This window comes from Bos grunniens, chromosome 29 (assembly GCF_055505025.1).
Source record: "Bos grunniens cultivar Pamir isolate PY7600 chromosome 29, Bosgru_T2T1.0, whole genome shotgun sequence".
In the NCBI taxonomy this organism is placed as follows: Eukaryota; Metazoa; Chordata; class Mammalia; order Artiodactyla; family Bovidae; genus Bos; species Bos grunniens.
This window is the reverse complement of record NC_141193.1, coordinates 51,730,970-51,746,142: the sequence shown is the minus strand read 5'-3', so window position 1 is coordinate 51,746,142 and position 15,173 is coordinate 51,730,970. Positions and strand designations below refer to the sequence as shown.

The window sequence follows — 15,173 nt, the reverse complement described above, 5'->3', positions numbered from 1 at the left end:
GCAGTTGTTATTGTTAATATTATAATTTGCCAATGCTTGCTGTAAGTTAGCGTGCCAGAAATATAAACCATTTTATATCCCCTCTTTCTCTACAAACCTGCAGAACACCTGCTAAAAAACTGTTATGGATTGAATTCTGTCCCTTGTTCACATCCCCTCCTCTCTGCCCTGAATTCTTCTGTTCAAGTTTTCACCCCCAATGAGACTGTATTTGGAGATAGCACCTTTATGGAAGTGATCAAGGTTAAATTAGGTCACAGGAGTGCAGTCTAATCTGATAGGCCTGGTGTCCTTAGAAGGGCCAGACATGTCTGTCTCTCTACATGTACAAAGAAGAGAGGCCATGTGGGGACACAGAGGAAAGGTGGCCGTTTACTATCCTGGAACCAATCCCATTGACACCCTGATCTTGGACTTCCAGCCTCCAGCACTGTGGGAAATAAACGTCTGTTGTTTAAGCCCCTCAGGCTGTGGTATTTTGCCATGGCACCCTGAACAGACTAAGATGTTATGAAACGTTTTAACTCATATATTGAAGGAGAGACAAACAGGCAGTCCTAACATAGGATGTCTGATGCCATCCTCAAATGCCATTTCTCCTTGTGGGAAAAACTTAACTCTACCATCTCCCATGGTGGTGGTGGGGTTGTTGGGAGGAGTCATATACCATCGGGACTACTGTCCACTTGCTTCCCTCTATATAACTGTTTTCTACAGAATGAATCGAGGCTCCAGGCTGACTTCCAGCTATGTAGAGGTTAGTTATTGTCCATGAGGAGCTCTTACTATTCTTTCCTCTTCCAACACAGATGATCTTGTAGGAATAAGAATCTGCTCCATTGAGTCACCACTTCCCTGGTGGCTCAGATGTAAAGAATCTGCCCGCAATGTGGGAGATCTGGGTTCGATCTCTGGGTTGGGAAGATCCCCTGTAGAAGGGCATGGCAACCCACTCCAGTACTCTTTCCTGGAGAATCCCATGAACAGAGGAGCCTGGGAGGCTACAGTCACTGGTGTCACAAAGAGTAGGACATGACTGAGCGATTAAGCAACCATGTGTCCATTGAGTCACCGGTTGGAATCTGGATTGGTGTGACCTTATGGATCTTTAGCCTTCATTCCCTCAGAAGCTGGGCCACACTGGCTGGAGTCCTGGCCATTTCACTTCAAGGCATGCCCAAAGCCTTCCCAGGGTCTTCTGGTTCCCTGAGACCATGCTGCTCATGGCCTCCTCCTCCTGAGTCCCTGCCTCATGCCAGCTGGATTTCTGCCCTGTCACAAGAAGCATGCATGAATTTAATTGTCCTAACTGAAGACTTGGGGATCACAGGAAGATTTGGTTGTCAAGGGATATGAGACCTTGGAATTTTCTCTCTTCCCTCCTCCCCAATTTTCTCCTTACCTTTCCTTTCTAAATTCCCTAAGAACTCTTCCTTTCAGTCAGAGAAGACTTTGGCTGAGTCTTGCAGAAAGCCCGGTTAATAAGATGCTTGCAGAACAAAGAGCCTTCCACTTTACAGCAGTTTTGCATATGTCATCGTACATATGACATATGTACGATGATATGTATATTATATCCATGCTATTTCATATAGATTTTTTGACTATACAAAATATTTATACGTATAAATAATCTTTTTTTTCTTACTACATGAAGAATAATTAAAGCAACTGGAAGATAAAAGGAACTGTCTAATTTAGAAATAAAGATTTAGCTGTGAAGTTTAGGTCTCTTCAGAGTCACTCATTGACTTGTGAAAAGCTGTTTGGAACTTCTGATCTATTTCTCAGGTGTAGGGTGTTCAGAATCTGAATGTAGGAATGAGGTTAATCATGAGGCCATGTTGCTGCTGCTGCTAAGTCACTGCAGTCGTGTCCAACTCTGTGTGACCCCATAGACGGCAGCCCACCAGGCTCCCCCATTCCTGGGATTCTCCAGGCAAGAACACCAGAGTGGGTTGCCATTTCCTTTTCCAATGCATGAAAGTGAAAAGTGAAAGTGAAATTGCTCAAGTCGTACCCGACCCTCAGCGACCCCATGGACTGCAGCCTACCAGGCTCCTCCATCCACAGGATTTTCCAGGCAGGAGTACTGGAGTGGGGTGCCATTGCCTTCTCCGATGAGGCCATGTAGCTGTAGGAAAATCCAAGCAATGTGGCTTTGGCTTTACAGATGTTGAACGCTTTCCTAAGAGCATCCTTAAAACATAAGAGATGAAAAGGGAGAGAGATATTAAGAAAAGTTTATTAGATCACACAGAATTTCCAAGGTAAACTCTGTGACTGTCAACGTCAAGTTAGATTTCTGTGCCATTTGAGTGTAAATGAACTACTCAGAAAATGCAAAAACGTGTGCTGAATACTCATAGCAATCGACAGCAATCATTCTAAGAAGGCTATGTCTGGAGCAAGCTTTGTGCCTGGCAAGCTTCCACCTGGTCAGTGCGCAGGGCGCTAGAAGAGGGCTGGGCCTCGTTTCCCCACACTGACTTTTCGGCCACGGACCTCTGAGCTGGCGCAAACACGGAGTTTAGCAATGGGGACTCCCGGTCCAGACCCAACTGCGATGTCTCCCTAGCACCTCACGCCCCTGGATGGCTTCCCACCACCACCCCTCCCACTGCCGCCCATGCCCCAGCTACGGGGGGGACAGGAGCCGGGGTGGCGTGCCCTCCCAGCGCCCTTTTAAAAGCCTCCCAAGAGAGGCCCCGCAAGGGGATCCCGGCGGAGGAGGGAGCAGCACGCTGAGCTTCCGCAGCGATGCGTGGAGACAAGCGCCCCGGGCTGCACCTCAAGGTGGTGGGGCCCGGCACTTCGGGTTCCCTGACGCTCTCGCTGCCGCCGCAGGGCTACCCCCCTCCCCAGGCCATGTGCCCCGGGTAGCGCGCCTAGGGCTGGGAGCCCACCTGGCGGCTCCCGCCACCCGCCCTGGCGCCAGCATGCTGTGCCCGCTGCTGCTCGCGCGGCGCTCTGCCTGGCCGGCGGGCTGGAGGCCACCAGCGGCTGCCACCTGCCCTCCGAGTGGAGACCCCTGAGCAAGGGCTACCTGCCGGGAGCCGGCATATTGCATATTGAGTGCATACTGCATATTGCATATTGAGTGCAGCACTTTCCACAGCATCATCTTTCAGGATCTGGAATAGCTCAACTGGAATTCTATCACTGCCGGGAGCCAGCGTGAGGAACTCTGCCCATGACAAAGGTCACGAGGAAGGAGGCTCGGCATACGCAAAGGCGGGATCGAACTTCAGGAGTCCCCCTGGAAATTCTCGAGCATCTACCCCCAAAACCAGAGTCTGCCTACTTTCTGCTTTGTGCTTTCACCTACACCTCTGACTTTACGGGGGGCTGTCCCCCACTACCTCTCTCTGAAAAAAGAGTTAGCTTACAGTTCCAGTTAATAATTCCTGGGTGTGACAGTGTTTAACCTACAAACTCCTTTGGAAATCCTCTAGCCTGCCTGAATAGGTTTTTCTGGCCACATGTGATTGTTCAGAGCCTCCCAACTGTGAGAGGCAGGAGATGTTCTAAACTGTCTAAACACAGATGCCTTTGAGTAATTAAAAGATTGATTAGAAATTGTATTGGTGAAGGGTTTTTCACTTTTTGGGCCAATGTTTGCTGCTAAGTCTCCATACTCCTTACCTACTGTGTCCTTGGCAGTGTATTGATTGATATAATGGGTGTATAGAAATGTAAGTAGTAGCCTCAATGTTTGTAACCTTGGACCCTTGAGTTAATTCTTTTCTTGATTGAGCCCACCTCACCTTTGCCCTATAGGAATGCAGCTTTGTCCAATGCTTTTTTGGAGGCTGGTGCCTGACTTTGGAATAATCACCTTTAGAGAAAGATAAGTTTCTTAAAATGTTAACAGGCCTCCTGGCCAGAAGATGATGTAATTCACCTGAACTTTTGCATATGATAAGTTTGAAAGCCTGGCTTTGATTAGGACCAGGAGCTGCTGTCCTTGCATGACTCCACCCTTTCCCCCATTATCCTCTATGCACAATTTAAGGTATAAAAACTACTTTGGAAAGTAAAGTGCGGGACTTGTTCACCGAAACTTGGTCTCCCCATGTCGCTCTCTCTCCCAATTTCTGGCTGAGTCTCCATCTGCAGCGCGGAACCCGCCATGCTTGCTAATTATGCCTGGGCTTCTAAGATCCGACCGGGGAGGCCTCAGTGTCTCCTCTCCTTCAGGAGAATGGAAGGACGCCTGCAGCCTACGTAAGTGGTGCAAACTTCTTGTCTTGAAGTTTTATTGGTCTCCCGCGTAAACCAAGCTACTCAGCCTCTTTTCTCCACTGAATTTTCCTACTGAGCTATCCTTATTCTATTACTCTTTATATCTTTGATAAATATTTAAATAAATAGGTCGCCTATGCCGTCTCTTCTTCGAATACCCTGGATCAGCTGGGGCTGGACCCCGGCAGCTACCTAGCAGAGCTGGCCGAGATCATCGTGTAGGCCAAGCTGTTGGTGCTGCACAAGGAGGTGCATGGCCTGTACAACGACCTGCCCTGGCAGTATGAGGCCAGCCATGTGGGGCTCTTCTACTCTACTGAGATCGAGATGCTATGCAACTCAGGCGTGGGGCAGCAGGCTCGAGGTGCCCCAGGACTCCAGGCTCAACCTCACCGGCCTGGGCTACTTCTCCTGTCACTCCCACACCATGGTCCAGGATTACTCCTATTTCTTCTTCCTCAGGTGAGCCTGCCACCTCTCACCCATACCATCACTTCGGCCACTTGGCATGGCCAGCAGGGGTACCTTTATCCCCAGCAGACTCGGGAACTCCTCCAGAATCCTGTCTAGGCGATGTTAAGTGATGCCCTGGTCTCCTCTGGTCTCCTTCCCATTTTCTGCTCTTTTGGTGCTCCTCATGTTGAGTCTACAAAGATCTTGAGTGCCTCTGGCTAACACTGTTGGAAAAACAGGGATGACTCCAGTGCTTGACCAGGGAAGAGTGTTTCAGGCCAAAGCTCAAGGTGGTTTCCAGCAACAAACAGCCTATTCCCAATAGCAGAGGTTTATGTGGGGGGTAATGGGGGAAGAAGGCCCTGGTCACAGCGCTCTGAGGAGTATGAAGGGCAATCGGACAGGAGCCCTCTCTGGTTGAGTTCCATGCAAGTTGGAACTGTACTGCAGATGAGATGCCTGTGGATAAGAGTTCAGGCTATGGCATTTCCTGAAGTTGGAAATAAGAAAGTGGAACCCAAATTGAAGTGGAATTCTTATAAAGTGGATGCCTTGGGAGTTGATTGGGATGGACAGTGGTCAAAACTAGTCCAAACACCTTTGGAATCAGATGGTTGTTGGAATTCTGGGTCCGTTCTTCCTGTCATTTTGAGCAAGTTACTGACCTTGTCAAGAGCCTCACCTTCATAATATGCCAAACAAGATTGGTTGAGATTAAATCCTAGTAACTGATGCAGAACACCTGGTGCAGGTTAGATTAGGAATGTGTAGTTACTCAATCCTGCACACCTGTTTAAATGCCAAGAGGAGACTGGTGTGGAATGCAGCCCAGCTGTCCTCTTGTTTCACTCAGATTCACTCATATCAGCTGCCAGCAGACCTCAATGCCAGGCTCTTCCAAATAGCAAAAGTTTATAGAGGAAGGGCCTGGGGGCAGGGGCATTAAGGGATTGGGAAGGTGCTCACAGGGCTTTGAAGAACAGAGGGGTGAATTAGACCAGGCCTTGTCTGTTGGGAGACTCCTGGAATCTTGTGAAGTTCCATGAAAGTTTGTCATGTGGTCACGATGAAATGCATGTAAGTAAGCGTTCAGGTTATGGTCTCAACTGAAGTTCGCAATACAAAACAGCAGGTGGAACCCTAATGCATTGGTTCTCTCCAGTTGGAGGAGGAGGGTAATACAGAAAATGGAATCTAAGGGATAGTTATTGGACAGTAAGTCCCAGTATGTGGCATAGCATTAAGGATATTTTAAATGGCCATGACCTTGGTCTGCAGACTAACTTTTAGCTCTTGAGATTTCACATCACTGAGAAAGAAGACAGAAGGTTCCACAAAGGGGCGTCTGTAAGCTTGCATGTTTTCCATATTAAAGCCAGAATATTGAAGTTTACAATACATGGCGTGCTTTGTGTTGGCTTGGGTGGTTTAGCCAGATTAAGTTGAATTAAAAAAAAATACTGGAGAAGTACAGTTTCTAAATAAAACTGGCAAGGAATGAGAAAGTACATTCTTGACATGGAGAAACTTAGATTTTTACATGTCTTTATTTAGGGAAACCAGCTCTAAAAGTATTCAACAAGAAAACTTTATTTTCCAAAGTAAAAAGAGCCACAGTACTTAAGAAGACATTATTTTCTTTTCTGATTTTATAATGAAATACAGTTTTGTCCACTGGCTCTCTGGAAATCAGCCAGCTATTTCTTCTTTTTCTCTGATATATTTATAAAACGTTAGGGCAGAGATACAGAGTCTGACAATATTTCTATTTCACAGGGCTGTGTTGCCCTGATGTATGTTAACAACCACATACAATTGTTCCTCTGTTATTCTGGGCCCCTCGGAGAGGAGAACAGATTCTGGTCAGTGCCACAGGAGAAAGTGGCAGTGGAGACTCCCTGGTGAGCCCCCAAATGCCTACTTTGGGCTGGAGTGCTGCTTCCATCTCTCCCTTTCCTTCTCTTGACTTCTCTATCTTGCCAACAGGTACTTTATGCAGGGTTCTGTAAAAATGTTAAGTTTTATACTGTGCTTACTCTGGGCCAAATACTTTACTTACTTTAAAAAAAAATGCACTTCTTACACCATCATTAAACAAATAAGGATGCTGTTGTCATCCTCATTTTATAGACTGTACATTTAAGCTTAGAGAATTTAAAAAAATTCGTTGTGTCAAACAGGAGGTAAGTAGCAGTGATAGGACTTGAATCTTGAGTCATTGCAATAGGCTTTCCTTTGCCCAGGAAACAAGGAGCACTGCACTAGGAGAAGGAAGGCAGCTTGGGAGATAAACAAAGGTTCACCCGCACCCATCCCCCAATTCACATGTTTTGAAAAACTTAAGGAGAGACACGTGCAGCGTGAGGTAGAGAAACAATCAGAGAGAGAGACTCCTCTAATGTGAGCCATGTAGATGTGTAACTGGAAGCTGCATGTAAATCATTGAAATTAGAATATGCCCTCACACTGCACATAAATATCTCACAAAGGTTTAAAGACTTAAACATAAGACATGATGCCATAACACTCCTAGAAGAGAGCATGGGCAAAATGTTCTCTGACATAAATTGGACCTTTGTTTTCTTAGGTCAGTCTCCCAAGGTAATAGAAACAAAACCAAATATGAACAAAGGGGACCTGATCAAACTTACAAGCTTCTGCACAGCAAAGAAAACCTTTAAAAAAAAATGACAACCTAAAGAATGGGAGAAAGTATTTGCAAATGATGCAATAGACCAGGGCTTGATTTCAAATATACAGACCATACAATTCAATAGCAGCAACAACAACAAAAATAGTCTTATGGACTCTGTGGGAGAGGGAGAGGGTGGGGAGATTTGGGAGAATAGCATTGAAACATGTATAATATCATGTATGAAACGAGTCGCCAGTCCAGGTTCGATGCACGGTACTGGATGCTTGGGGCTGGTGCACTGGGACGACCAAGAGGGAGGGGAGGGGAGCGGAGGGAGGAGGGAGGAGGGTTCAGGATGGGGAATGTGGATATACCTGTGGTGGATTCATTTCGATATTTGGCAAAACTAATACAATATTGTAAAATTTAAAAATAAAATAAAATTTTTAAAAAAAATCAAAAAATGGGCAGAAAACCTTAATAGACATTTCTCCAAAGAAGACAGGCAGATGGCCATAGGCACATAAAAATGTACTCAATGTCACTAATTCTTAGAGAAATGCAAATAAGAGCTGCAGCCAGGTACCATCTCCTATCAGGCAGAATGGCAATCATCAAAAACAGAACAAATAGCAAATGTTGGAGAGAGTGTGGAGAAAAGGGAACCCTCCTACACTGTTGGTGGGAAGGTAAGTTGGGGTAGCCACTATGGAAAACAGTATGGGGGATCCTCAGAAAATTCATAGCACCACCATATGATCCAGCAGTCCCTCTAGTGGGCATATCCCAGGACAAAACTGTAATTCAGGAACGTACATGCACCCCCATGTTCATAATAGCACTATTCCCAACAGCCAAGATATGAAAACAGCCTAAATGTCCCTTGATAGTTGAATGATTAAAGAAAATGTGGCACGTATAATGAATATTACTCAGCCATAACAGGAAAGAAATAATGCCATTTGCAGCAACATGGATGGAACTAGAGATAATAATACTAAACGGAGTAAGTCACAAAGAGAAGAATAAATACCATATTATATCACTTATATGTGGAATGTAAAATATGGCATGAATGAACCTATTTACAAAACAGAAACAGACTCATGCATACAGAGAATTAACTTATGGTTGCAAAGGGGAATGGAGGGAGGGAGACGGATGGACTGGGTGTTTGGGGTTAGCAGATGCAAGCTGTTACATTTGGAATAAACAACAAGGTCCTACCTTAGCACAGGGAACCATATCCAATCTCCTGGGATAAACCATAATGGAAAACATATTAAAAAATGTATGTATATGTGTAACTGAGTCACTTTACAGCAGCAATTAGCGCAACATTGTTATTAAATTCTACTTAAATAAAAAAGGTGTTGTATAACTGGCAACACTGTCACAGTCTTCTGTTGACTCTCGATTCAAGATGGTACACCCCATGGGTGTCCAGTCTATACAGCTCTTGCTTCCTTTTTTTCCATTAGGATGGATGAGAACAATAACCTCTGGCCTCATGGAGTCAATTTCCAAGATACCATCTTCCCAGACACTCAAGATAACAGAAGGATTGTTTTCTAGACTTTTCCAGTTTTCAAACTGCTCACAAGGGTAGCAGCTGGCAACTTTCTCCAGTGACTGGGACATCCAAGAAGACACTAGGGTAAGAATTGGCTATACCCTGTCCTACAGCAAAATAATAAGATAGCTATGACTCATATGAATGTTGAGAGCAAGGGAGTCAAGAGTCCTCTTCCAAAGTCCAGATCAAGAAGTATTTTTCACCCTCTCCACAGCCCTCTCAGAAGTTAACAAGCACTGCTCATAAACTCTGGAGTCCTCAGGTGGCACTGTGTGGCATGAGATTCTTCACAAATTGAGGGGACAAGATGGGCTGAAGGCTGGCATGCTGTGCCTCAGTTTCCTCTTCTGTAAATTGAAAGCCATCATAACATCTGTATCTTAGGGTGGATGTGACGTGATTTCACTATGTAGGGAATGTCAATAGGTAAAGCCTTTAGTGAGGTGTTTGAGAGTAAGCCCTCAATACATTGAGCTGTTGTGACTACTTCTGTTGTTGATTTCAAATACTTATGTATGTTTTTACTTGGCCCTGCTGGGTCTTAGTTGTGGCATGTGGGATCTTCAGTCTTCCTTGCAGCATGCAGGATCTTAAGTTGCAGCATGCAAACCCTTAGTGGCAGGATCTACTTTCCATGGAACAGTAGGATCTGTATCACTCTGGGCATGAAGAAAGAAAAGGCATCTTTCAGTCTGAGGCAGATGCTTGAGTTGTGGGGATATTTCAAGGACTATCGCTTTCTCTGAGCAGTGGCATTGTTGCAACTCAGCAAGGGGAGCAGGGATGCCATGGCCCATCGCTCCCAGTGTCCCACCAAGATGTTTATAGGACCACGTGACAGACCATAGGAGACAGTTCTGATGTGGGTTAATCAACCAATGTGCATGTATTAGGCAGTTTCCTTCTTTCTCCCATCTGTGGTGCCCTTGGTGGGGGACTGTCTTTCTCTTGTCTGGTGGGTTGGCCTAGGGGAGTGGCCTTGTTCTTCCAAACCTCCTGCCCAGGGCTCCATGGCACCTGGAGGCTTTCTTCATGTTCTTTGCACAGAAACTGTTCTCATCATGGGCAAGTACATCCAACTGCAAAAAAGTGTTGATTCTTCCTTTCCATACATTGTCCAGGGTTCCTTCCTTAGGCCTGCCCTACTGACAATTCTCAACTCCCTGACCCCTCTTCAAGATTTGCCAACATTTTCTGAGTGCTTGTCATGTATTTCACTCCCCACATGGATCTAAGCACCTTTCTTTCCCCCTGCCCCACTCTTTTTTTTTTTTTTTTCCCTACCTGACTCTCAATCTGTGCCAGCGCCCACTCCACATTGAACTGGACCCACCAAGTAAAAGGCTGAGTATCCCCAGCCTGGGTCAGACCCTAGCATGTTCCAATTAAATCTTTTTAGTCTTGGTCCTGTGGTTCTCCATTTTGTGGGATTTTTGCTTCATGTACTAAATCCTTGATAATAGTACATTGATGTCAAGAGATCAGATATTGATCCAAAAATACCTCACAGCTGAGCCCCAAACTCTTTAGATATATAACTGATTAGCCCTGTGGTCACACAATGAAGCTATTAACATTTTACTATAATTTGATTTTCCATCATTTGAAACAAATAGAACAATGGGACTGTGGAGAATTGTTTTAATGTGAAGGCAGTCCTATTTTGGGTGGTCAGATGTTGATCCTGGGGAGAATTCCTTTTCCCTTTCATCACCCTGGTCTCTTAGATAACACAGGGTGGGTATGTGTGTTTACACTGAGTCAGAAGCTTTTGGGGAAAGAGAACTAATTGTTCCAGGTTGCTGAGCTGCTGCAGAGACAAATTGAGGTGTTGATGGACTTTGTATGTATCACATCTTGGCTCCTTCTTCTGCCCCCTTTGAAAGGTACCACATCAGACCTGAGTCAAGTTAGCTAGTTCAATTTGAGAATTTAGGTTTAAAATAAAACGAAGGTGCTAGCATTTATATTTTATGATATTCCTTGAGACATTTTTAATTTCTCTGCAGTGATTATAATAGTTGTGAATTGAAAGTGTCAGAATTAGTGAAGAGTTAAGGGCAGTTACTTGTTCCTTTCTTGAAAAGCAAAACAAAACTAAAACTAAAAATTATCCGCTTTAAAAAAAAAACAAAAAAAAAAACTTATGTTCAGTTGTGCTGGATCTTTGTTTCCATGAGGACTTTTCTCTAGTCATGGCAAGTAAAGGCTACTCTTTGTTGCAGTGCACAGGCTTCTTATTGCAGTAGCTTCCCTCGTCACAGAGCACAGGCTCTGAGCACATGGGCTTCAGTAGTTGTGGGTTGTGGGCTCACTAGTTTTGGCACACGGGCCTAGTTGATCTGCAGCTTGTGGAATCTTCCTGGACCAGGGATTGAACCAATGTCCCTGCTCTGGCAGATGGATTCCTATCCACTGTGCCACCAGGGAAGTCCTCTCTGCTTTTTCTGTGTGAAGGTGAGTATCCTGCTTTCTCTCCTATGCAGGGTAAGTAAATCATGTTATGACACGAACAGTCTGTTTTTCCTAAGGTGATGGGTCTTCCATCTTAGATGGGGTCAGAGGAGCTTGTTTGGGTCACCTTTTTATTCCAGTTAGACTCTTGCTAATGGGAACATGTGAATCCTTCATTTGTTCTGAGACCATTATGAATGGCCCTGGACAGTGCACATTACACAATTTCCCCATATCACATGCTGTGTCTTAGATGACGATGAATTCAGGGGGCACACTGATGAATTATCATCATTTCCACCGTTGCTGCTGCTCTTCTCTAAGTCCCCAGTCAGCTCTAACAGTGTGCTTATATCGTGGTCTTGAAGGGTGCATCTCCTCCTTATTCTCTTGCAGCATCACATGAATCTGGGACTCTAGGGTCAGTCTGGAGGTTAAGAAATGGAACCAGAGGAAAAGCTGATGTAGGGAAACTTTTTGTGATACATACCCAGGACAAGCTGCAACTCAGTCCTCAGCAGCCAAATCCTCCCATTCTCTAATTCCATCCTTAGACATCCCACCACTCCCCCTCTCTCACTCCCCTCCCCCGCTCCCCCCCTCCTCCTTCCTGCCCCTTGCTTCAGTCAGTGGAAACATAAGCTTGCTTTCAAAAGTTGCCAGGGAATCAGCAGCACTCCTAAGTGTTCAGCATCTCTCTGGTTCAGTATCATGGTGTTAATGGGGCCTCCAGGGATATCTTTGGCAAGTTAGAGCATCCATCCCATTTTCTGGCAGGGTTCTCTCCATGCCAGCCAAGAATATTTTCCTTTCCTTTTTTCTTCCCTGCTGGGTGACTGTAACAATCAAAACAAAAGTTGGCTGTTTTCCTCTCTCAGCAAGTCCTGTTCCCCAGGACCATGACCCAGACTGACCCACACATACATCAATCTGACCTACAGTGTCATGAGATGAACATAAAATCTGTGGAAGACCTCCTGTCATCTTTATTTTTTCCCTTTTTAGAGTTGGGAAGGATGGTGAGGGAGGTGCCATCCTTATCAGGCAATCAGGATTGGCTGTGCCATTTTCAGAGGTGTGACCTCAGGCAGAAACCTTAATTTTCTAAAACTTCAATTTTCTCCTTCAATGATAGCCCAGTTGGTAAAAAATCTGCCTTCAATGCAGGAGACCCCAGTTTGATTCCTGGGTCAGAAGATCTGCTGGAGAAGGCATAGGCTACCCACTCCAGTATTCTCGGGCTTCCCTTTTGGCTCAACTAGTAAAGAATCTCCCTGTAGTGTAAGAGACCAGGGTTCTTTCCTTGGGTTGGCAAATCCCTGGAGAAGGGAAAGGCTATCCTCTCCAGTATCCTGGCCTGGAGAATTCCATGAACTCCATAGTCCATGGTGTTACAAAGAGTCAGACACCACTGAGCGACTTTCACTTTCAAAACATATAAACTGTCTCAGGTTGTCCTAAGGACCCAATTAGATGATAGGTTTGAAAGCACTTTGTCAGTTGTAAAGAGTGATGGAGGGGTTTATGACTATAAATGGATAGTTAGAAAGTATGGCTTTAAAACTTAAAGATGATGCAACTTTTAAAAAGCTTCCTGTGTATTCACAGGGCAGTGGCAGTGGGAACAATGGTGACCGGGTAGGTGGTGGAGAGGGGAACAGATGATGGGGAAGCTCTCACATGTGTTGTAATTCATTCATCAGAATTTACTTGGTTCTGGTCACAGAGCACTTTAAAATTGATGTACTGAGTTATAAACCATGTTCATGTGGATTCCCAAATCTGAAAGTATAAAACAGTAGTTCGTAGTTTTTTTTTCTCCCACCTCTGACACCCATCCACCCAGTTCCCACCTACCCTCCAAACGAATAACCACTGTTAATAGTTTCTTGTAAGCTTCCAATGAGTATTCTCCCCCAATAAACAGTTCAGACAAGATTCACTCACTTCTTTAAGGGCATGGACATGCCCTTAAAATCCCATGGACAGAGGAGCCTGACGGGCTTCAGTCCATGGGGTCACAAAGAGTTGGACACGACTGTGTGACTAACACACACTTTTGGTACCAGTGGCACTGCAATGTGCACACGTGGTTGTGCCCTGCTTTGTTCACAAGGGGGTACGTGCAAGTAGACATGTAAGTTGCTATATCTAGACATGTACGTTGGTTTAAACAGCTGTGTCATATTCCATAATATTAATGCCTTACTCTGTATTAAATCAAGTTCCCTGTTGATAGGTAGTTACACTGTTTCCAGTCCATGGATATTACATGGAGTGTGGACACATATGACATTATATCAGTACACACCTCATTTTGTTGGATTGCTCAGTCCAGTCTTTAGCAAGTGACTGTTGAGTGACTGCCATGAGGCAGCTGCTGTGTTAGATACCAGAGTTTCAATGTTGAGAAAAAATTTTAGAATATAATAATAATATATTTATAAAAATATAAATTTTAGGGTATAATTATTGTTAATATTTTAAAAGCTCATATCATATTTACATTTTTAGTTTTTTTTTTGTTATTGTTTAGAGGTACTTTCTTGTGGACAAGCTTGTGACAGATATAACAATATAGCAATTTTAAATTATAATAAACCTAGTCACTGTGAAAATTTTGTGCTTAATGTTAATGACTCTTAGACATGTCTATAGTAGAGTAGCAAAAAAAAAAAAAAAAAAGATACTAGATAGTTAATATTGACCATTTCCCAGTTCACGTGAATCTGAAATTCATTTAGGTCAATGTTTTCTTGTATTTCCAACTGTTTGATTTGTAAGGGCTTTCTTTTCTTGAGACCATTTAAATAAGAACTCAGAACTTGAGCAACATTATCAAAAAACAGAAGACTCACACTGAGACATACATAAATCCAGACAGACAGGCAAGGGATCTCTAGTTTTGCACCTGAGATTTAAAATATTTCTTTGAGCTGCTTTTTTTGGGGGGATGGCGGTGAGGGGGGGGCTGGAGGTGGCAAGAATACTGGAATGGGTTGCCATTCCCTTCTCCAGGAGATCTTCCCGATCTAGGGATTGGACCCAGGTCTCCTGTATTGTAGGCAGACACTTTACGGTCTGAGCCACCAGGGAAGTTGTTGAATTATGTGGCAAGGATTAAGTTCAAGCATTGCCCTAGGCAGGCCTTTGTAACAAGCTAATTGTTTTTAATTGCATATGCAAAAGAACCAGCTTTACGGTTTCCAAGAAAAAAGGAAGTTTCCTTGTAACCGATTTTGTCAGGCTCTATAGAATATCATGGCCGTCCTAGGTCAGGTCATCTTTCCTTTCTGTAGTCATAACTTGATCCCTGCTGCTGCTGCTAAGTCACTTTAGTTGTGTCCGACTCTGTGCGACCCCATAGACGGCAGCCCATCAGGCTCCACCAGCCCTGAGATTCTCCAGGCAAGCACACTGGAGTGGGTTGCAATTTTTTTCTCCAATGTATGAAAGTGAAAAGTGAAAAGTGAAAGTGAAGTTGCTCAGTCCTGTCTGACTCTGTGTGATCCCATAGATGACAGCCCACCAGGCTTCTCCATCCATGGGATTTTCCAGGCAAGAGGATTGGAGTGGGGTGCTATTGCCTTCTCCATTTATCCCTGAATCATAGACAAATCAGCTGATAAAAAGCTTGGATTGTCTCTGTGGGGTGGATTTGCTTGTCATTGTGTTTTACCTGGGGTAGTAGTGAGGCCCATGGGCCTCTCCTGGAAGTGGGCATGGGGGCGGGGTGCACTGGGGGCTCATGTTGGGGTGGGGGTGGGGTGGCGCACCGGGAGTGCGTCCAGGGCGGGGGGTCTCAGTTGT

General features: G+C 44.7%; 1 long non-coding RNA gene across 7 annotated transcripts in view; it reads left to right on the top strand.

Annotated features, from left to right (window-relative positions):
* Positions 1-3,932: 3,932 nt before the first annotated feature.
* The window catches only part of LOC147342673 (uncharacterized), an 89,931-nt gene continuing 78,690 nt past the window's right edge, over positions 3,933-15,173 (top strand). For 2 of the 7 annotated variants that reach the window (XR_015157690.1, XR_015157691.1), the window contains exons 1-2: positions 3,941-4,227; positions 8,815-8,990. This is a non-coding gene — a long non-coding RNA (uncharacterized LOC147342673). Of the gene's footprint in view, positions 4,228-4,374; positions 4,708-5,556; positions 5,776-8,814; positions 8,991-15,173 lie in introns of those variants that run through there. The other 5 variants (XR_015157687.1, XR_015157688.1, XR_015157689.1 and 2 more) reach the window with 5 other exon arrangements.